Consider the following 23,638-nt stretch of genomic DNA (forward strand, 5'->3'; position numbering starts at 1 on the left):
TATGGAATTTCTTTTAAACAAGAGTTTTCTAAATCAACCATTTTAAATTCTTAATTTAAAAGAAAATGTAGGATGCATATTAGATCCTTTTCCTTTACTTAGAAATTATAGTGATTAATTTGATGTCATAGCAGTCACCAGATGATTTGTATATGTGCTATAGTGTAAAGATAGAACTGCAAAGCAATTTGAATATTTAAGTTATATTGCAAAGGTAATGACAGTGTTAAACGTAGAGTTACTGAAATCAATAAACACATAGATACAGAAAAATAAGTAATACACATTTTAATTTTTTTTAAAGATTTTATTTATTTATTTGCGAGAGAGAGAATGAGAGACAGCATGAGAAGGAGGAAGGTCAGAGGGAGAAGCAGACTCCCTGCCGAGCAGGGAGCCTGATGCGGGACTCGATCCCGGGACTCCAGGATCATGACCTGAGCTGAAAGCAGACGCTTAACCAACTGAGCCACCCAGGTGCCCCACATTTTAATTTTTTCAATTTATTCAAATATGTATTCAATTTTTGTAATTTATTTTACAGCTTGTAGTTATGTTTTTTCTCAAGCTTTATAAAATTCAGTTTTATTCCACATATACATATATAGAGAGAAAGAGCATGAGTGAGCTTTTGAAAAATTAGCAAATATGTCATTTTTGACATTTTTTTTTTTAAGTTTTTATTTATTTGAGACAGAGAGAATGAGAGACAGAGAGCATGAGAGTGAGGAGGGTCAGAGGGAGAAGCAGACTCCTCGCCGAGCAGGAAGCCCGATGCGGGACTCGATCCCGGGACTCCAGGATCATGACCTGAGCCGAAGGCAGTCGCCCAACCAACTGAGCCACCCAGGCGCCCAATTTTTGACATTTTTTGAAGGTTGAAAATAATAACATGTTCCCATAATTCACTGTAAATATTAGTACCCAAAGAATAGGACTGTTACCATGAATATTGTTTTTTTTAATTTTTTATTTAAATTCAATTTAATTAGCATATACTGTATTATTAGTTTCAGAGGTAGAATTTTGTGATTCATCAGTTGCATATAATGCCCCATGCTCATTTCATCAAGTGCCATCCTTAATGCCCATCACCCAGTTACACCATCCTCCCATCCACCTTCCCTTCAGCAACCAAATTTAACTGTCACTCTATTATTTTTACATACTTTGTTCTATAGCTTTGCAAGTCTCTTGTGATACAGGTACTTTACTTTTATTCCATCCATAGATATGTCTTAGTTTATTCAGCATTAAAGTAAGGACAAATAATGTGTTTATCTCAAAAAATTCATGAATATGTAATTGATTATTATACACAAAGAGCTAAGAAGAGGTCTTGGCTATCCCAGTGCTCTTTTTCTAACTATTTATACTTGTAATGTAGGTTATTCAGGTAGGATCTGGTTTATCTCATTTTAAGTCTTTGGTCCATAACTTTAATGCTGTAATCCCATATACTCATGAGTAATACTTGGTTGCTGCCACTGAATATATATTTAGTATATCCATTTTCATTAAGTTACTTTATAAATTAATTGATTATACAGTCAGATTTTTTGGTAACAGAAGCCCAGTTAAGAAGCAGTTCCATATGTAGCAAGTATAGTGTTAGCTTCTTATTTTATGGCCAGAGATTCATTATTGTAGAGGTCAGTTACTAGGTCCAAAACTCTACCTGGTTATATCTATATCTATATATCTATATCTATATCTATATCTATATCTATATCTATATCTATATCTATATCTATATCTATATCTATATCTATATCTATATCTATATCTATATCTATATCTATCTATCTATCTATCTATCTATCTAGATATATATTTTAGAGAAAGAGAGTGTGAGCAGGAGGAGGGTCAGAGGGAGAGGGAGAGAGAGAAACTCAAGCTGACTCTCCACTGAGTGCAGAGCCCAACATGGGCTTGATCCCAGGACCCTGAGATCCTGACCTAATCTAAAATTAAGAGTCAGATACTCAACCAACTGAGCCACCACAGGGGCCTCTATCTGGTTATATTCTAAAAGTAGAAGAATGGGTCCCTCAAAGGTCAGCTGAAATTCTATCCCAATGTACTTACTGTCTGCTTTATAAAAAATAGAAAGGCTCATTATCAATTAGTTGTATGTTTTTAAAATTTGTATGCAACTTCCATCATAAAACAAACTCAATATAAAGAGTAATACATCATATGTTACTTGAAGACAGTAGGTTGCATGAATATTTTCATATGTTTAAGAAGAGTGAGTGCATTAGATTAGCAAATAAAAATGAATATAAAATATCAGAATTGAGTAAATGAGTTTGCTGTTAGTGATTCTGATGCCATTTTGCAATGGCAATTTGTTGAATTATTCTCTGAAAACAAGTTCTTTTTTTTAAAGATTTTTATTTATTTTTTGACAGAAAGAGACAGCAAGAGAGGGAACACAGCAGGGGGAGTGGGAGAGGGAGTAGCAGGCTTCCCACGGAGCAGGGAGCCCGATGCAGGGATTGATCCCAGGACCCTGGGATCATGACTTGAGCTGAAGGCAGACACTTAACGACTGAGCCACCCAGGCGCCCCTAAACTAGTTCATAAAAATAGTGGAGGATCTTATTTTGTTATTTTTTGTTTTTCTATGGTCTATAAGTTTTAGCAAGTGGCACCCAGAAAGGAGTGTTTAATTTCTTTTAGTTATAAACGATAGTACTTTCTCAGGTTTGTTTTAGAGTAGAAGTCACATAATATTCTACACTGAATGTGTAGTGCCTTCCCCTGCCATCTTTAGTCTGTTTGCATTTCATCTCACGTGTCTGGCCCCTTTCTTTGTGTTCATGGCTAGAAGATGCATGGAAGATTTTGATTAGGAAAAAGTGCAAGAAAACTTAGTCACTTCTTCATGGAAAATGATAGAGAAACAATTTCTAATGTAGATAAGTGATGAACAGTGGACAGCAAAGAATCTGGAGGTATATACATAAATTTATTTTGGTTAGCTTTTAAATGTAATTTTTTTATTCAAGTATAGTTAACATAACAGTGTTATTGTATCAGTTTCAGGTGTACAATATAGTGATTCAACAATTCTATACATTACTCAGTGCTCATCCCAGTAAGTGTACTCTTAATCCCCTTCAGCTATTTCACCATCCCCCTACCCACCTTCCCTCTGGTAACCATCCGTTCTCATATAAAGACTTTTTTTTCTTTTTGTCTCTTCCTTTGTTTTGGTTCTTAAATTCCACATATGAGTGAAATAATAATGATATTTGGTTAGCTTTTTAAAAAAACAACAATACCATTTCTTTGATTATTGTTTCCTGTTATCTTCTTCTTTACCTTTTGCTCTAGTTATATCATGTGTCTGGTAATCACCAAAGCAACATTTTTTGATATTAAGGTGAAAGAGTAGACAGAAGTATTAATGAAATTCAGTACAGCCCAGTACGTCAAATAAAAGGCTCTTTTCCAGGATAAGGATAGCATTATATTAATGAGAACATGTGTCAATACAGGCTATCTGGTTCCTCTAGGGTGACTCAGATATTTATATTTGGAGTAAATAGGTCACAGAAGAGTCTTGTTCTCAATAGATCTATTCCTCATATCTGTCACTGCAAAGGTAGGATGTACCTAATACTTTTCAGAGTTGAGGTTTTAAAATTGGCAATCATAACTGACACTAAGTTTATCTTAAGATTGAAAATCAAAAAAAGTAATTTATTACACATGAATGCACAATAATGCAATAGTACAGAAAATCAAGAACTTTCTAGGTTCATTAACAAATAGAAAATGCAAGAGAGTTATCTGCAATCATTGGAGGAAGTTGTTAGCCAAATGCAGAAAAATTAAGTTTGACCCATTTCTTTTTTTTTTTTTTAACATTTTATTTATTTATTTGACAGAGAGAGACTGAGAGAGGGAACACAAGCAGGGGGAGTGGGAGAGGGAGAAGCAGGCTTCCCGCCGAAGCAGGGAGCCTGATTTGGGGCTTGGTCCCAGGGCTCTGGGACCCTGACCTTAGCGGAAGGCAGATGCTTAACAACTGAGCCACCCAGGCGCCCCGACCCATTTCTTCTGGTATAGAACAGGAAGGATTTTACGTGAATCAGAGATTTAAATTAAAACTGAAGAAATTACAGAATTACAGAACATGGTGATTTTCTCTTTATCCTAGGAGTGAGGAAAATTTTATTCCTGATTATTTAAATTCTAGAATTGTTAAGAAAGAAAGTGATAAATTTGATAATGTTAAAATAACTTAATGGGCAAAGCAAACACCGAATCATAATTCAGGAAAGATACTTGTAATATAAGAATGCTGAAATACCCTAATATAGACAGATCCTAATAATCGGGAAGAAAACTACCAATAAAGTCTAAGGAAAACTCATAAAGAGATAGTCACAGAAGAAATGGAAATTGCTATTAATCATATGGAAGTATCCTTGGATTTGTTTATACTAAGTATAATTACAATTAACAATACAAACAGGATATAATAAGCGTCTCAACTATTAGATTTGCAGGAAGTCCAGACATTTGACAACATTCTCTTCAAGCTGAGGGGAGAGGAATCTGGCAAAATCATATGATGGTGGTATTGTAAAATGTAAAATTTCTATGGATAGGAATTAAGTGTTTAGTGAATTAATCTGTGGCAAATACATAATACATCATATAGTAATATGTAACCTTATAATGAATTGGTGAATACATGAAATTTACTATGGAATAATTTTTGAGATATAAGTATAAATAAGATAGTGTCAGGATATAGGAAGTGATGACAGCAAAATGATGTGTTTTTTTTTAAAGATTTAATTATTTGACAGACAGCAAGAGAGGGGACACAAGAAGGGGGAGTGGGAGAGGGAGGAGCAGGCCTCCCGCTGAGCAGGGAGCCTGATGGGGGGCTCAATCGCAGGACCCTGGGATCATGACCTGAGCCAAAGGCAGACGTTTAACGACTGAGCCACCCAGGTGTCCCTAAAATGATGTTTTGTTTTGTTTTTTTTAAGATTTTATTGATTTGAGAGAGAGAATTCGCGCATATGCACGCATGAGTGGGGGAGGGGCAGAGGGAGAAGACTCTCAAGTTTAAGCCAGGAGCCTCCTCCATCCTGGGGCTCCAGGATCATGACCTGAACCAGAGGCAGATGTTTAACCAACTGAGCCACCCAGTTGCCCCAAAATGATGTTTTTATCATCACAAATATGTAAATGGTCTTTGTTTCTGTTGCCTGGGTGGTATCTAAAAATAGTACAGGGCGTTCAACAGAATTTTGATAAATAGCTAATTCTCGCATTCAATGTCCTATGTAATAAATGGTGTTTTTATGGAATAAGTTAGAAATAAAAGGATGGGATAAATTTTGATTTAGGTAGGAATTCAAGGGATTCGTGGTTTTGTTAGTATCCTAGAGAAAAGAATAGGTACTCCTTTAAAAGTTGTGTAAGTGTAAAGGCAGTATTTGGTTTTTTTATACCAGAAATAATGAACATTTCTAAAATCCTGAGCTCTTCTTTCATTTTCCCTCAGACTGATTTAAGGTAGCTCTTGAAGGATTTGGTCAATATTGCAAACTCATAAGAGAGATCCCTGAGATTCTATGGGAAGATTTCACTTTATTATTTATTTTGATTTTTATTTAAATTTCAATTAACATACAGTGTAATATTAGTTTCAGGTGTACAGTATAATGATTGAACACTTACATACAACACCCAGTGCTCATCACAACTATGCAAAGATTGTAAAGAAGAGAGGTTATTTGAGGTTAATCCTGTGGGTCAGGCTGATTTGATGCCCTTTAGTGAAACAAAAGTTCATTTAGGCAAATAATTTAAGACCTATTTAGTACTCACGGCTCTGTTGATGTGGAAGTGGAAGTGAGTGTGGATAAGAAACAGATGTGTGGACATACATTGATAATGCAAAATGAACAGATTAATAGATGGACATAAGGGTGAATGATTTGATGGATATAGGCCTCAAAGAATATATAGGTAGGTGGATCCAGGAAGGGTTAATTCCTAAATCTCAGTTACTTTAAATTACAAAGATGTATTTCTTACAGAAACTGTTCAACAGGAATTTGTTAGGGGTCCTGGGTTCATGGCAGTCACTGATAGGCCAAATATCAGAAAGACCATGATTGTCGCCTGTCGCTACCATCACAACAGAAGATTTTATAGTTTATTCGTGGGGAGAGAACATGGAAAATTGCACAATAACTTGAGAAATAATTTTTTAGAAGTTTTGTCTTGGGCAAACCAAATCAATCACATAAATATCTGTAACCTAAGAGGGTTTACAAAGTATATTTCTTCCATGTCTTCAAAGGGAGAGTAGAAAGAACATACTAAGCAATAGTAATGTCTACCATAGGATACCTCTCTACCTTCAAATACTGAGTTTGCTTTCTACTTACACATTAAATTATGTGGCCTTCTCAGTGAGAACAAACAAAAAAGACTCACCTAGCTAAAAGTCCAGTATTTCTCAGTTGGGCACTGTTATCAGTACATGATTTGCACTGATTTGTGTGTCAGGTCTCATTTTGCCTACTCTTGATACAGAGACATAGGAACTTCATTTTTTTAAAGTATTTATTTTTATTTTTTTAAAGATTTTATTTATTTGTCAGAAAGAGTGAGAGACAGCACAAGCAGGGGGAGCAGCAGAGGCAGAGGGAGAAGCAGGCTTCCTGCTGAGCAGAGAGACCGCTGTGGGGCTTGATCCCAGGACCCCAGGTTCATGACCTGAGCCAAAGGCAGACGCTTAACTGACTGAGTCATCCAGGCAGCCTGAGACATAAGAACTTTATTTATTTATTTATTATTTTTTATTATTACATTAAATTAGCCAACATACAGTACATCATTAATTTTTGATGTAGTGTTCAACTATTTATTAGTTGCATATAACCCCCAGTGCTCATTACATCACATGCCCTCCCTAATACCCATCACCCAGTTAGCCCCTCCCTTCTGTAACCCTCAGTTTGTTTCCTGGAATCCAAAGTCTCTCATGGTTTGTCACCCTCTCTGATTTCTTTCCATTCAGCTTTCCCTCCCTTCCCTTTTGGTCCTCCACGCTATTCCTTATGTTCCACATATGAGTGAAACCCTATGATAATTGTCTGTCTCTGATTGATTTCACTTAGCATAATCTCCTCCAGTTCCATCCATGTTGATGCAAATGGAGGTATTCATCAGAAAGGAGACATAGGAACTTTACAAAAGAAGTTATTTGTAAATCACTTCCCAGTGTTTAATTATGGAGCAAGAACAAGGAAACCATAATAAAAGCTACAAAACATAAAGTGTACAATGAGAAATACATATACACTGGGAATATATTACATTATCTATTGTGATACCTTGGGGGTGGAGAATGTTTTACTAGGACTTGGGAGATGCTTACTTGTCCTGTGTTCTTCCTAACCCTAACTCAGCCTTCTGATGTATTGTTCCATTCCTATTATCCTGCTTAATTAATTTTAAGATACGCAGTGTAGAGAGGGAGCTACAGAACTTTTCTATTCATAGAGAGTGGGGGCCTAAAGTTCATTTTAAGTCTTAAATAATCACACATTTTTTAGTTCCTTGGGCAGTAAAACTCAGTCAAATTATGCCATGAGTAGCCCATATGTGATTCTCCTTCATCTCTTACTGGTGGTGATCATAGAACAATGTTTTGAATCAGAGGTGCCAGAAAGAGAATAGCCTGGAATAACAAAGTGTCATATGTAGTAATGCTATTTTGGGTATACGTTGAATCAGATCCACAGAATTTTCATGAGTAAGAAGTAAATGTTTGTTTTGTTAAGCCAGTGATATTTTGAAGCTGCTGTGATTTCAAACTCACTAATATAAATGGAAAAATTACATGTAAGAATTCAAGGATTGGTGGATGGATGCACAGAATGGAGGGTTGGATTGATGGTTTATAACTTGGTTATAGTGGTGGATAGATACAAGAAAGAATGTAAGGATGGTAAATGAAATTTCTGCATAATATGAGCTTACATGGATTTAAAAATTAGTGGATGAAAGAATGCAGATGGAGTATTTTAAAAGTCAGCTGTAAAGGTGGATATAAGGAACTACTGCTTTATGTAATTGAGGGTACAACAGTGGATGAATTAATGCAAAATTGGATGAGTGAAAGAATGGATGGAAACTAGAATATTAAGTGGATTGCTAGATGCAAGTATCAAGAATTAATGTTATGAAAAAAATGTTGGAGGTATGTATGGATTGGTGGAATGTTCAGTGAAGGTACAGTTCATCAGATACCTAATGTTAGAATTTGAGTGGATTCCAGAATGGATTGTTGGATGCATGCATCATCAACAGATAAATGGGTTTTTAGATTAATAGATGCAAGTATGGCTGGCTACAGTAATGGTGAATGTAGGGATTAATAAATTAATAAATGGTTTGTGTGAGTGTGATAGCATCATTGATGCTTTCAGGGTGGCTTAATAGATATACTGATTCATAGATGGTTTAATTCAAGAAGGGGTGGTACAGGAATTTTATTATTGGAAGAATAGACTAATAAAATAAAATCACATATATAAAGTTGAATGAAAAAAATGGAGGGACTGTTGAAGGATATAGGCCAATTTGTTATTTATAAAATTAGAAAAAATTTAATGATTGCTGTCACAAAGTGTTCTGATAGTAAATTAAAAGAAAGGGTGGGGGGTGAAACAGAACCAGAAAAAAGAAACCAAAAACCAAATATAGTGAGATTATGAGAGTAGTTTTCTATGATAGTGTTTTACATTTTAATAATATGGAGACTCTTAAGAGGTTGATCAAAGAGTCAACTTTACCTTCAGTATTTTATGTTGGTCATGGTATATATGACAATTTTCCCATATTTTCCACAGTTTTAACTGAGGTGTTAACCAGCTTAAGAAGTGAGACATATTAGATGCTTCAATACCTGACATTTCTATATCAATCCAAATTCTTGCGCTTGTTTCTCATTTCTGTGGACTTCGTTCTTCAAAAGTACTGGTAAGAATCAGTAACACCGGTGTACTATTTGTTTATTTTTTGTCCAGTTTGTTGTAGAATCAATTTGTAATATTTTAAGATTCCAAGCCATATATGAATTCCAAAAAAACAGTATTATCAAATTGTGGAAGTGATTGCCAATTAGATGGAATAGAATAGATTTAAAAAGCTATTAAATTTTGATGCAGTGTTGATACATAGATTGTGTAGATTTTCATTTACTACTTTTTATATACTCTTACCATAAAATGTGATGTTGTGCAGACAGAGACTATAATCTCTGTCAGCACACTCCATAAATGTTAAATTTATTTAAATATTAAATGTTTTTTTTTAAAGATTTTATTTATTTGAGAGAGAGAGTGCACGAGAGGGGGTAGGGTCAGAGGAAGAAGTAGACTCCCGACTGAGCGGGGAGACTGATGCGGGACTCGATCCTGGGATTCCAGGATCATGAACTGAGCTGAAGGCAGTTGCCTTACCAACTGAGCCACCAAGGGGCCCCTAAATATTAAATGCTTTGAAGCACATGCATTAGTGATGGATGGTTAAAGGGAGACTAAGAAGTCAGGCAGGTGGGGAAAAAAGTGAAAGGAGGATAAAAAGGCACTAGAAAGAAAAGCCATTAGGAAGTACAATTTGCTGCAAATAATATGGGTCTTAATGATAGCAGAAAGTTGATTTTTTTTCCAGATGCCTGATTTAGGGTATTGCTAATATTATCAGTGGGTAGATAAGGTAGATATACAGGCATTGTGGAATATTCCAGTATTAATGTAATGAAGTAGATTCTTAACACCCTTTCATTTGATGAATGAATGAAGATTTTTTTTTCAGATATTTTCAAGCTTCTCTCTCCCTTCCTTCCCTCCTTCCTCCCTTCCTCTCTCTCGCTTTCTTTCCTTCCTTCCTTTGTTCCTTCTTACCTCCCACCCTCACCCTCCCTCCCTCCCTCCCTCTTTCTTTCTTTTTCTTTCACAAGCATGTTTCATAAGCAAGGACCAAAGAGACTTTGTCTACAGGTAAGGACATTAAGACATATATTCTGATTTTTAAGAGTTTCTTTTTTGGCTATATTGATGGTTTGGACTTTTATTTGAGTAATTTGACACTAAATTTCTTTTTCATCAAACCTCTTATAAGGCCTACATGATTATTTTGAGGTTATAGTTTAACCTAGAGTTTTAGTGTTGTCACTTGTTTGTAAGCAACACTTAACGGTATAGAAGTTTTCTTCTAGTTAGGGCTGTCAAAAGCTGCACCATAAGCTTCTGGGAAAGCAGGGAGAATAGATATGTGGGTACTGTGATAATGGGTTTTGGTTTTTGGAAAGATTTCTATGAAACACTATGAAATTTACAGAGCACATTATTAGTATTTCCTTGTATCATTGGCTTTTATTTTTTAACCCTAGACTGGTATATAAATTAACACTAAGAAGTTACACAAGAAATGGTTGTTCAAAGAATGCATGTATGGATGGTTAAATGACATGAAAATTATTTGGAATATAAGATTGGTACTCAAATCATAGTAAATGGGCTGAGGAAGTAAAATTATGGTTTTGTCATTTTCCTACTGTAAATATACCTGTTTTTTGTAGATTGGAGATACTTAGTGTCTGGATCATGGGAATTGTTTTTCATGGATACCAGTAGAATACTTGACTTGAAGATGATATCCATCTGTCCCGATGCATGGCTTTGTGATAACTTGTTGTTTATTTGCATTTGCAATCTATCCCTTTGTACTATCCCAGGTGGTGAACATGTGTACAAGAGGATCATCGATACCTTCTGCGGTGGTACCATGCACAGAATAATGACCCAATTGCTGTCATTTATTTCCCCTTTTTGAAGCTCATTGCATCTTTATATCTCAAAAGGCACAAGTTTTATATATGTACCACCAGGAATAGAAGTGGTCTGCTTTTTGGCAAGTAACTGCCCAGAATGTTAAGTACTTTGTTCTCTGAATATATCTTATGCTTTACTCTATTGTTATTTACCTCATTGATTTTTTCTCTATGTTTTACTTTAGAAGTGGGAGTAAGATTTGTATGTGGTAAATGTAGTTAGTGCAATCCCATGGACACCTTGGTCATACTAAAGCATTATAACCAGGCTTTCTCACAAGCTGAGTACCTCCCACATGCCAATTGGATACTAATTGTAAAATACTTTGTTCCTCATTTGAATCATGAGCTCACAGTTTTTAGAGAGGTCCCAAACAAGATCTTCTTAAAACATTTGTGTTACCTGAAAATAGACCATTTGTAGTTTTCCTTTTTATGGAACCTAGTAGGTCTCCCTCTAGAACAGGATCTGAGCCTGAACATAGTTGATGTTTTCCTTAGTGTTCAAATTTAAGACTCAGATGCTACCACAATTCTGGTTATGTAAGGTAAAGCCAGATTCTTGCACTGACATTTATAGCCATGGTGTTGCCATCCTGTAGAACACACAGTTCTAACATTTTATTGCTATTACTAGAATTGGACCAAAAAACCCAAGCAACAAAGATATTTCACTTTCATTCACATTATCCTGATTTTCAATCGTTTTCTGTTTAACCTAAATGGGCTTAGTATAGATGGCTGTGTTTGTTGGAAGTTTTAATTGACCATTCTGGAACACAAACTGCACTGTCATCAGAGAACTACGAAGTGCATTGTCCAACCTGTCTCAATAGACAAGTTTGACCCCTAGTACATTGAATCAAGGCCATAAGGAATGAATGGGTTATTAAACAATTTAAAGCAAAATGTGGTCATTCATCCTCCCATCTTTCATTCCTACTTCCTAAGTGTGTCAAGAGTTAATCAGTTGTGCCAGTGGTCTATAACATTTCTAAGCTTATATAAATTATTTGGAATTTATTATATATAAATGGCATCATTAGGGTTTTACAACTGTATTTTTTCTTTAATATATTGTGGACCAATATATTTCTAAACCAATAAATGTAGCTTACCTAAAACTTTTCATTGGATGTAAAGTAGATATCATAATGGGTTTAGCCATTTCTCTATCTTGGGAAATGCAGATTAAATGTTTATTTATTTTTGTTGCTGCATAAAATGTTTTAATGTATATGTTTTATATATATGTTATAATATATATAATATATTAAAGCACTTGGGATTCTATTTCTGTAAGATAGATTTTTAGTTATGGCATTGTTGGATCAGCAGTTCTGCATACTTTTGATTTCAGTAGATATTGTGAAATTGCCAGCACACAGCTGTGGTGTAATGGCAGTGCATAATTTTCATAAAAACCTGTACAGGGTATATATTATCAATCCTTTAAATTTTTAACCAATCTAATAGGTGAAAACCATACTTTTAACTTAAGTATAATTTAAATAGTAAATGGCCATGGATTAAAAAAAAAAAAGACCAAAAGGGGTATATTATTTATTTAAGAAAGAAAAAAAAAAACAATAGTACACATTTCCTTCAATCACAAGAGTCATCCTGTTTGTTTAGAGGTAGAAACCATTGACCTTTTCTCTGTACAGTGCTTCTTGGAGGTACATAGACTTCTTTTTTTTTTTAAGATTTTATTTATTTGTCAGAGAGAGGGAGAGAACACAAGCAGGGGGAGCAGCAAGCAGAGGGAGAGGGAGAAGCAGGCTCCCCACTGAGCAGGGAGCCCTATTCGGGGCTGGATCAATCCCAGGATCCTGACCAGAGTTGATGTTTTCCTAAGTGCTCAAGTTTAAGACTCAGACTCAAGACCTGAGCAGAAGGCAGATGCTTAACCAACTGAGCCACCCAGGTGCCCCTGTACATAAACTTCTTAAGCATACCGTATACCAGTGTGTTTTTTGTTTTTGTTTTTTTTTACTTTTTATGTTTGAAATAATTTTAAATTTAGAGTGGCAAGAATCATATAGCGACCACCCTCAGACACTCTTACCCAGACTTTTTCTCTACATTGTTTTTTCTTTTTTTCTTATTTTCCTGCTCTTCCTCCTTCATCCCTCCTTCCCTCTTTTTTTCTATCTCTTCTCTCTCTCTCCCCGACCTTATGTTGTTCTTATTCTATTAAATATTTGTGAATAAGGTAGAGATATCATGTCACTGTAACCCAAAATACCTCAGCATTCACTTTCTGAGAGCCTGCAAATCCTCTTTTCTTAACTCTGGTACAGTTTTTTAAATCAGGAAATTTATTAATAGTACTAACATGCTATATTAATATACCATCTATTATTAGATTTCACCAGTTCTAATACTGTTCTTTATGTCCATTTCTTTCATCTTTCAGGACCTGGAAAAAAGATTCTGTATTGTGTTCAAGTGTCATGTTTCTCTAGTCTCATTTAATCTGGAGCAGTTTCTCATTCATTTTTGTCTTTTGATGACATCAGTATTCTTGAAAAATTATTGGCTCATAGTTTTTGAAAGATCTCTCAAATTTGAATTTTTTTTATGTTTCCTCCTGATTAGGTTTAGGTTATGCAAATTTGGCAAGAATATTTTATAACTTATGTCCGTCTACCTCAGTGATTCACAACAGGTGGAAAATGATATCATTTTATCCTATTATTAATGGCATTAATTTTGATCACTTGGTTCAGTTGATGTCCACTAGATTTATCCACTTTAAAGTTAACATTCCTTTGTAATTAGTAAATATTCTGTAGGCAAATCATTTGAAACTATGTAAATTTCCTATTTCTCATCAAACTTTTATGCTAGTAGTTTTAGCAGTTACAGGTGATTCTTAGGGAGAATCATTGGTGACTTTTCAAAATCTCTGTAATTGGTTACGCATATTAGTTGGTATTCTCGTAGGAGGAATTTGTGCATAATGGCTTGTGAGTAATGTTCAACAAAGTGTTTACTGAAAATACTTAGTGAAAAAATGAGATCACGGACAAGGCAGGGAAGAGTTAATTAAAGGGTTTAATGAAGTTTATGTCTAACTATGGAGTGAAATGGAGGTGGCAGGTAGAACTTTTTTAGAGCTGGTTGATGAAATGTATTCACATGGCAGAAGAAGAGCATGTTGTTTTGTTGTTGTTTTTTAAAGATTTTATTTATTTGACACAGAGAGAGAGAGCATGAGCAGGGAGAGTGGTAGGCAGAGGGAGAAGGAGAAGCAGACTCCCTTCAGAGCAGGGGGAGCCTGATGTGGGACTCGATCCCAGGACCCCAGAATCATGTCCTGAGCCGAAGGCAGTCGCTTAACCAGCTGAGCCACCCAGGCACTCGAGAAGAGCATGTTTTTAGCAATAAGTTCCAGCAAGGGAATATGACGGTGCCATCATTATTGGCAAGGTATTCAACGGTGGATTTTAAAATTTTTTTGAACTGTGAGGCATGGCAGTGGAGGCCAGGTTCAGATGCACCTGATATTTTATGCAGATGGTAAATCAATAGTGTTCCTCTTTTTGTTCTTCATTGCTTTAAGTTTCCATAACCCTTTACAGAGTTTGAGATTGATGGTGAAGGAACTTTATTTGAGGTGCTATCTAAAGATGAACACTCAGCTTTCGGAGTATTTTTTTTAAGATTTTATTTATTCATGAAAGACACAGAGAGAGAGAGAGAGAGGAAGAGGGAGAAGCAGTCTCCCCAAGGTTCAGGGACCCCGATGCGGGACTCGATCCCAGGACCCCGGGATCATGACCTGAGCCGAAGGCAGATGCTAAACCATCTGAGCCACCCAGGTGCCCCGCTTTCTGAGCTTTTATTCATGTTTTAACTTTCACTATTTCTCCAGCTCTGTGTGGCGCTGTCTGTGCCGATGATATGGATTGTGGCAGTGGTTATGTTGGCTAAAACCTATATACCCATGAAGTCTGTTCTATGTTCTCTGTAACCAGGGAATTTTAAGAAATCTACTCACAATCACAAATTTCATGCTATTTAAGGAAGGTTTCCAGAATGAAGAGGTTTTAAGCTTCCAAAAATGACTTAGTTGAATTGATGAAATGTTTTTAGTCATCTGAATATGATTTTCAAAGTCTAGCTCAGTTTTGCTGAAGTGCAGGCCACCTGATATGAATAGAAATGTCATACTAATTTATAAATTGTAAACTAAGGCAGTATATTTACAGAAGCATGGATATGGCCCAAGGCTTTGGATCCAAATGGTAATCTGAATACTCCCTGCTTCCCGTATCTAACTTTGTACTGTCTTTAGTGACAAGCTTGTTAGCAGAGGCTCAGTAAATGTTATCATTAAATGCATAGAGGAGAAAACAGAAGCAAGGCAAAAATTACTGATTGTAAACAAATGAAGTATCAACTAAATGAATATGCAAATAGGTAAATAAATAACCAGTGAAGAAAGCTGTCATGTGAAGAAGGCAAAACAGTTTAAGAAGGCAGCCAGGGTCCAAGAGAAGTCTGTATTGTATTAATATAAATATTGTTACTTTCATATATAACATAATAAGGGTATATTGGAAATTTTGAAATCTGCCTGGCTACAACACATCCTCCTCTCTTTTATGAGGCCAAATGTATCAGATTATTGTTTTGGTGTTGATGTGATTAAGACCAGTTTTATTACCAGATTCATAAATTGAGCCTCAAACCCTTACAATTTTCAATGATGTGAAGGGAGTTTTAAAAAAATAAATAGATCACAACAGGAGAGCATGTTACTATTTAATTATTCTCTGAGATGATAATAGAAACTGTGCTGCCAAAAACTTCTCGATACAGGAAAGTATCGAGTAGTAGTAGAGTAGTCCCAAAGAAAACAGCCTCTCAAATTTCAAATCTGAATGGAATCAATATGGCCCTACTCTGTAGAAGAAGGCAGGGGGGCAGTATAGCTGGGTCTTTTCATCAAGCAAGGCACTGTCAAGGTAGCAGCCCTTGAATTTGAAATAAGAATGCAAATGAGAATAAACACAAGGCTGACCTCACAACACTGAAGTCCCCTTAAAGAGAGGAGCGGTAATTACTGTAAAGTTTCTTCAATCACGGTGAAGCCTTTTCCTCCCAAAGGAAGTAGTGTGAAGTGACTAAGAAAAAAAATTTAAGAAGAAGATTGGAGTTTCTTTTCTCTCCTTGTCTCTTGAGTTTTGTTGCTTTGATAGATCATTTGCACAAAAATCCAGGCCTGTGGCTTTTCTGGTAATTGGTTTAATAGGATAGGACATTAAGTTAGTTCCAAGGAAAAACTATGCGATTGGTTAAAAATACTACAGTTATGACAGTTTGAAATAATTCTCTGCTATATTGTTCTATATAGTTCATCATATGAGATTATGTAACAGTCATGTTATCTTTATTTTCATTTTACCACAAAATAAATTCTAAAATTGATACATCATTTTTTTTCAGAAATTTTAGGCCCTAAGAAGTCCCTCCCATAATTTCTCATTCAACATTTTCTAAGGTAGAGTGTTCTCATTTAGTGCTTGGGGCAAGAATTATTGTCCTGTTCAATGGCTGTATTTTATTCATAATTAACATGCCAACTTCTTTCATTTTTTAAAAATTTCCAAATTTTGACTTCTATCATTCTTATATTTTCTATATTTTTATATAAACAAGTTATGTAAGATAAAGATCACTGTGAATAAAATACTAATGAGATAGCAAGACCTGGAATAAGAAGGCAAGGTACATGGTTATTTAAAAAGTCATATGAGGGCGCCTGGGTGGCTCAGTTGTTAAGCGTCTGCCTTCGGCTCAGGTCATGATCCCAGGGTCCTGGGATCGAGTCCCACATCGGGCTCCCTGCTCGGCAGGAAGCCTGCTTCTCCCTCTCCCACTCCCCCTGCTTGTGTTCCTGCTCTCTTTATCTCTCTCTCTGTCAAATAAATAAATAAAAATCTTTAAAAAACAAAAAATAAAAAAATAAAAAATAAAAAGTCATATGAAAGGTTTTGTACTGGGTTAATGCTATGGAAGTATTGAGAAGTAATGGGATTTAGGATGTATTTTGAAAGTATTGTCAGTCCTACTTGATAAAGTATTGAATGGTACTGGGTGAAACAAGAAGATTCAAATAGGATAGTATGATCAGGACCTCAGCAACTGAGAAAATGGTAATACCATTTACTATGCTAGGCAATGCTGATTTCCTCAAAATGCATGGTAAGAAATTGATCTGTTTTGCCAGTTTCATATTCATATTAAACCTATGGGTTAAGATGTTGAATTTTAATGTAGAAATAGGACTCAGACAGAAGCACAGGGTGTAAATTGGGGACTGGGATATTACTCTGGATGAGTCGGTACAGGCTGTTACTTATGGCCATGTGAAAGGTTGACATCTTGAGATGGTGTATACATGGGAGTAAGAATATATTCACCTTAAGACTGTGCCACCTCTAGAATTTAGATATTGAGTAAATGAGGAGAATTCATTAAAAGAGATTGTCAAGCGTGGCTAGAGTTACTGAATGAAAATTAAAGGATTTCATTGTTCCTGAAGGGAAGTGAATGAATTAAAAAATAATAATAATAATGGGTTAGCAGTTGGCTTTCACATGACATTGGAAGGCACAGTTAATTTTGGAAATAAAGAGAATGTCATTGATATTAAGTAAAAGTGCTGTGTGGTGGGGAGGGTAGGTAGTGCTTTTAATCAAAGGAGCCCTCTTGAGTCCACAATTTGCTCTGTAATATTGTTACCAGTGTCAACCTGGCACAGACAGATGCTGATGTGTTGTGAGTTGCTTGCATGAATCATAATAAAATGAAGATACATCTCAGTTGTACAATTTGAGATCCTTTTCAGTATTGCACATTATATGCATACGGGATAGAGCTGGTTGTCTTCATTATAACTACTCTGTCTTCCAGTAATTATCTTTGTGTGACTTTATCCATTGAGTTCCCACTTGCATTGTGTTGATTGGCTCCTACATCTATTGAACACAGTAGAATATTTCATTAAGGTAAAATTGCTTGCTAGTTCCAGAGGTCTTGTTTTTGTGAGATGTTGAGCAAAGACTGTTGAAGAAAGGAACAGGTGAGGAGCCAAGTGAAAGAAAAATTAACAGCCTAATCATGAACAAGTGAAAAGGCATGAAGAAAGGATGGTGTTACAAATCAAGTGAGTGAAGCAAGACAAAATGTACAGAAGGCAGAATTTTGAAGGAAAGAACTATAAGAACAAGGTCAAAGTGTGCTGAAGGTACATTTTAAATACTAGTTCTGTAGGATAATAAATGTAAATAACATCTCTACGGTCAAGGAGAAGATAAGAATGTGGAAGGTGATCTTTTTAAATTGAATCTGGAATAGTTCCATAAATTTATTATACATTTTCATTCCCTAATGTTTTAAGAATGAGTCTAGAAATTTTTTATCCAACCAGTCTGAATTATCACCATTTAATTTATATCATTCTTATGCCTCTAACATTTCAGTTACCAAATTTTCTTTTATTTATGTGTCTTAATAGACTAGAAATAATGAGCTCCTTTTGACAGGGATGTTTTCCTATTCATATTTAACTTTCCATTACCTTACAGAGCCTAGTATGTAGCAGATAATGTAATTTTATAATTGTGTTCACTAACATCTTGTTTAGTGTGTGGATGACTAAGATTTTGATGAATTATTCACTTAAAGGGCTAAGAAATTAAAATTTATAGAGACCCAATATGAGGCAGCTCCTTGAGGATATTTTCTGAGAATGTTTTGGCCATGACTGAGGAAATCATAGATTCTTTACACTCTGCTGTATTGGAAATTGCAAATGTAGATTATAGTATAGGGAAATTGAGTATCTGCTGGATTAGACTTTTTATGTTGAACATTATGGGTTGAGTTAAAAATTCCCATTGATAATTGTGGAGGAGTAGAATGCGGCCCTTGTTTTCTTTTCTGCTTATATGGCATGTACCACTGGTGTCCTTTTTTTCTACAGTGTTCCCTCATACAAAAATAATCCAGATAGGAAGCCTTATGGATGATAGACTTTTCCCTCTGGATAGAATGAACATGTTTTGTAGTATTTATCTTTTTGTGTGTAATCTGTCCTTAGAATACATTTATTTTCTATGTATTCTACACTTCTCTACTTTTAAAATTACCTTGGAAAAAATAAAATAAAATGACCTTGAAAGAGAAGAATTGTTCTTGGGGAGAGACTGTGGACAGGCCAATTTAATAACACATTAAGTTGTACAATATAGTCACTGATGGCATGCAATCATGGAAAGGAACAATATAGTACAGCCTATATGACTGATTTCAGTGAGACCATTCAGTGTCCCTATAATATTGTATTAATATTGCTGTCTTTGAATTTTCTAACTTTTAAAAATTATTCTTTTGTGTATCTATATGCGATTCTACCATGCTAAGTATGATGGGTAATTCCCAAAAGAGTATGTTAGTTATAACCATTTATTTGATCCAGTTCATTTGTTTAGTATTAAGATTCAAGGAGTCCTGAAGAGAAGTCTACTGACTAATGATGAATGAGAATGATATATATGTGTTTTAAATGGTAGTCCAGAAGAAACAATAAGGAAAAGAAGGAACTGTACATGAGCCTTTCTCGTTACTCTTAGGTTGGAAAGTCCAGAAGAGTAAGAACAATCACCTTTGTGGAGACTGTGAAGAGGTGAATACTGCCCTTTCAGTAAGGGCTGATCAAGTTGTCAGAAAGTGTTGATTTCTAGAAAGACAATGAAAACAATAGGTAAATAGGATCTGTATTCCTTGCTTTCCTTCTGGCTTTTAATCAGCTGTTCCAAGTAAGTTTAAGATATCTTCTGACTACATTACCTTTAGATTTCTTACCTTCAGTACCTTTAGAAAAGTACTGCTATTGGTTCAATTTGGAGGAGTGATAGATCCAACCAATGCCTTGTTAAATTGTGTCATTGGTTCATGATTATCATCATTCATAATACTATTGTGCACTGTCATTCCCTAACTAATGGTTTAGAAATACTTTTTCTAAGTAATCTCTATGTTCAACATGGGGCTTGAACTCATGACTCTGAAATCAAGAGTCATATACTGCACTGACTGAGCCAGCAGGAGCCCCAAGTCTAGAAATATTTTGTCCAGCCTGGACACCCACACCCATACCTCCCTTCCATTAGTGGAGAAAGTGCTGGTTTGGAGAGAGCATCTGAATGGATCCATTAATAAAATGGTAAATTTGAGATGAGACCATTGTTGAATGGCACCCAGATCTGAAGTGTCTCAGTATTGGTCAATATGCCTTAATGTAAATAGCTGCATTCATTGAATCCTATTTGCTTTGGCTCCCTACTTCCAACACTTAAGTGTTGTGTTTATATCCTTATCAATGCACACACCAATTTTGATTCCTTTTATGCCTGCTGTTCTGTCTCCCCCATACACACACACACACACACATAAAATGAGCTCCTACTTGACAGGGATTTTTTTTCTATTGTCTTATGCTGCAATATCTAAAAGTAAGAATTTCATTAAAGTTCAGAAATAAACAAATTTGTGAAAGAATGAGAGGTCATAAATAATGAGAGAGAATATAACAAAGGAATGAGTGATTCAGAGAGACAAGTGATATTATTTGAGTAATTTGAGAACCTCATGTTTGACAATGTTGAAAGAGAAGAACATAAAATTTAGTGATTTTTTTTTTTTTCTGAGACATAGACATGTAGATATTAACTCTGAGAATAAAATGGTTTACAGATCTTTCTCAACATGCAGTGGGGTTATGTACTGATAAACCTATCATAATTTGAAAATGTTGTAAGTTGAAAATGCATTTAATACACCCAACATACCAACATACCATCATAGCTTAGCCTACCCTATCTTAAACATGCTCAGAACATTTACATTAGCCTCAATTGGTCAAAATCATCTAACACAAAGCCTATTTTTTATAATAAAATGTTGACTCATGTAATTTGTTGATTACTGAAAGTGAAAAACAGGATGGTTATATAGGTATAGAGTGGTTATAATTTATCAATTTTTTACCCTAATGATCCTCTGGATGACTAGGAGCTGCTACTTGCTCCCTCTGCCTAGAATCACAAGAGAGTATCATACTGTATGTCACTAGCCCTGGAAAAGATTACAATTCAGTATTTTAAATTCAGTTCTACTGAGTATGTACCACTTTTAAGCAACATAAAGTCAAAAAATTGTACGTCAAACCATCATAAGTCAGGGATGTCTGTATTTAAAAATAGTGGATAAAACCCATTAAACATGTCTGAATTTGCTACATGAGAACAGGATTATTCTTTGGGCCTCCCTTCTAAGTATGTTCCATGTGCATGTTGTATAATTCTATTTTAGCATTGGCACTTGGCTAACTCTTGAATTTATGCAGGGAAGGGAGAGGGCCAGTACTGATACCACTTTGGGTCTGTCTTCAGGTTTATTGTGATGCAAGGGAAATGCTCTCTTTGTTGCCTATGGAAATATAAGGGCTTAGTTGTGTCAGTTGCTACTGCTTAAAAAATCTTCCTAAATTTTTGTCAGTTTTATTGAGATATAACTGACATACATAATTGTAAGATCTTTAAAGTATGATATGAAATTGTAAGATCTATAAAGTGATAGAGATGATTTGATATATATAATACACACATATATATACATATATATGTATGTTATATAACACAAACATATACACATATGTGTATATGTGTATATAGATGTTCTAATTAACATGTATATATATACACATGTATATATATAGTATATACACATACACACAATGTGAAAGGATTTTCCCCATCAAGTTAATGAAAACATCTACACCTCACATATTTGCTTTTCTTTTTTTGGTGAGAATATTTAAATTCTACTCTCTTAACAAATGCAATGTTACAAATTATAGTCACCATATTTTGTATTAGATCCTCAGATGTCCTTCATCTTATAATTGAAACTTCATACCCTTTCCCAACCTCTCCCTATTTACCACATCCCCAAGCCCCTGGAAACTGCTTTTCTACTTTGCTTATGAGGTTGACTTTTTTTTTGTAAAAAGATTTCTCATGTAAGTGATTCCATGCAGTATTTGATTTGTCTTTCTAGCTGGCTTATTTCATTTAGCATAATGACCTCCAGGTTCATCCATGTTGTCACAGAAGAGAAGATTTCTTTGTTTTTAAGGGTTAATGACAGTCCATTATATTATAATAAAATATTACATAATCACAATTATGTATTATAAATTACATATAATTATAATTTAATCCATTTTATCTATATTTATCTATCTTATATATACACACCATTTTTCCTTATTGACTCATTTATTAACAGACACATAAGTTGTTTCCATATATTGGCTACTATGAATAATGCTGCTGTGAAAATGGGAGTACAGCTACCTCTTCAAGATAATTTTATTTCCTTTGTATGTATACCCAAAAGTGGGATTGCTGGTTGATGTAGTAGTTCCATTTTAATTTCTTGAGAAATTTGCATACTGTTTTCCAAGTGGGTGTACCAATTTATATTCCCACTAATAGTGTACAAGGGTTCCCTATTCTCTTCATTGTCACCAGCATTTATCTCATGTCTTGTTTTTTTTAATTTAAAAATTTATTTACTTTAGAAAGAGAGAGAGGAAGCGTGCACACCTGTGACAGTGGGGAGAGGGGTAGAGGGTGAGAATCGTCAAGCAGACTCCTTGCTGAGCGCAGAGCCTGACTTGGGGCTCTATCTCATAACTCATGAGATCATGACCTGAGCCAAAACCAAGAGTCAGAAGCTTAATCAACTGAGTCACCCAGGTGCCACTGATGTCTTATTAATAATAGAACTCCTAGGAGGTGACAGGTAATATCACATTGTGGTTTTGATTTGCATTTCCCTCATGATTAGTGATGTTGAACACCTTTATATGTGCCTGTTGAACATTTGTATGTCTTTGGAAGACAAAGGTCCTTGCCCATTTTTAAATTGGGTTATTTGTTTGTTTTGTTATTGAGTTCTAGGAGTTCCTTGTATATTTTGGCTATTAACCCCTTATCAGATATGTGGTTTGCAAATATTTTCTCTCATTATATAGGTTGCCTTTTCATTTTGTTGATGACTTCCTTTGCTGAGCAGGAGCTATTTAGTTTGATGTAGCCTCAGGTGAAATCCAAAAAATTATTGCCAAGACCAATGTCAAGGACCTGTCTCTATGGAGTTTTATGATTTCATGTCTTATATTCAAGTTGTTAATCCATCTTGAGTTAATTTTTTTGTGTGTATTGTGTACAATAGGGGTCTAGTTTTATTTCATTTTATTTTCTTATATGTGGCTGTCCAGGATTTCAATACAATTTACTGAAGATACTATTCTTTCCTTCTTGTGTATTCTTGGCTTCTTTGTTGAAAATTAATTGACCAAAGCTGAATGGATTTATGTCTGGTCTCTCTATGTTGTTCTATTGATCTATGTATCTGTTTTTATACTATACTGTTTTGATTACTATATCTTTGTAATATAGTTTGAAATCAGGAAGTGTGATACCTCTGCCTTTGTTCTTTCTCAAGATGGCTTTGACTGACCAGGGTCTCTTCCGGTCTCACAAAAATTTCAGAACTTTTTCCTACTTTTTAAAAAAATTCCATTGGAATTTTTATAGAGATTTAATTTAAACTGTGGATTGCTTGTATTATGACCATTTTTTTAAAAAGATTTTATTTATTTATTTG

The 23,638-nt window shown here is 35.0% G+C and overlaps 1 long non-coding RNA gene across 1 annotated transcript; it reads left to right on the forward strand.

Annotated features, from left to right (window-relative positions):
• The first annotated feature begins 54 nt into the window (after nt 1–54).
• LOC123860960 (uncharacterized) lies at nt 55–21,563 on the forward strand. Its single transcript, XR_008507968.2, has 4 exons — nt 55–477; nt 8,901–9,030; nt 10,013–10,052; nt 10,790–21,563. It is a non-coding gene; the product is annotated as an uncharacterized LOC123860960 (long non-coding RNA).
• The last annotated feature ends 2,075 nt before the right edge of the window (nt 21,564–23,638 follow it).

The sequence above is a fragment of the Mirounga angustirostris genome, unplaced genomic scaffold (genome assembly GCF_029215605.1).
Source record: "Mirounga angustirostris isolate CCGP_5_RB_7025 unplaced genomic scaffold, mMirAng1.0.hap1 SCAF_9, whole genome shotgun sequence".
Classification (NCBI taxonomy): domain Eukaryota; kingdom Metazoa; phylum Chordata; class Mammalia; order Carnivora; family Phocidae; genus Mirounga; species Mirounga angustirostris.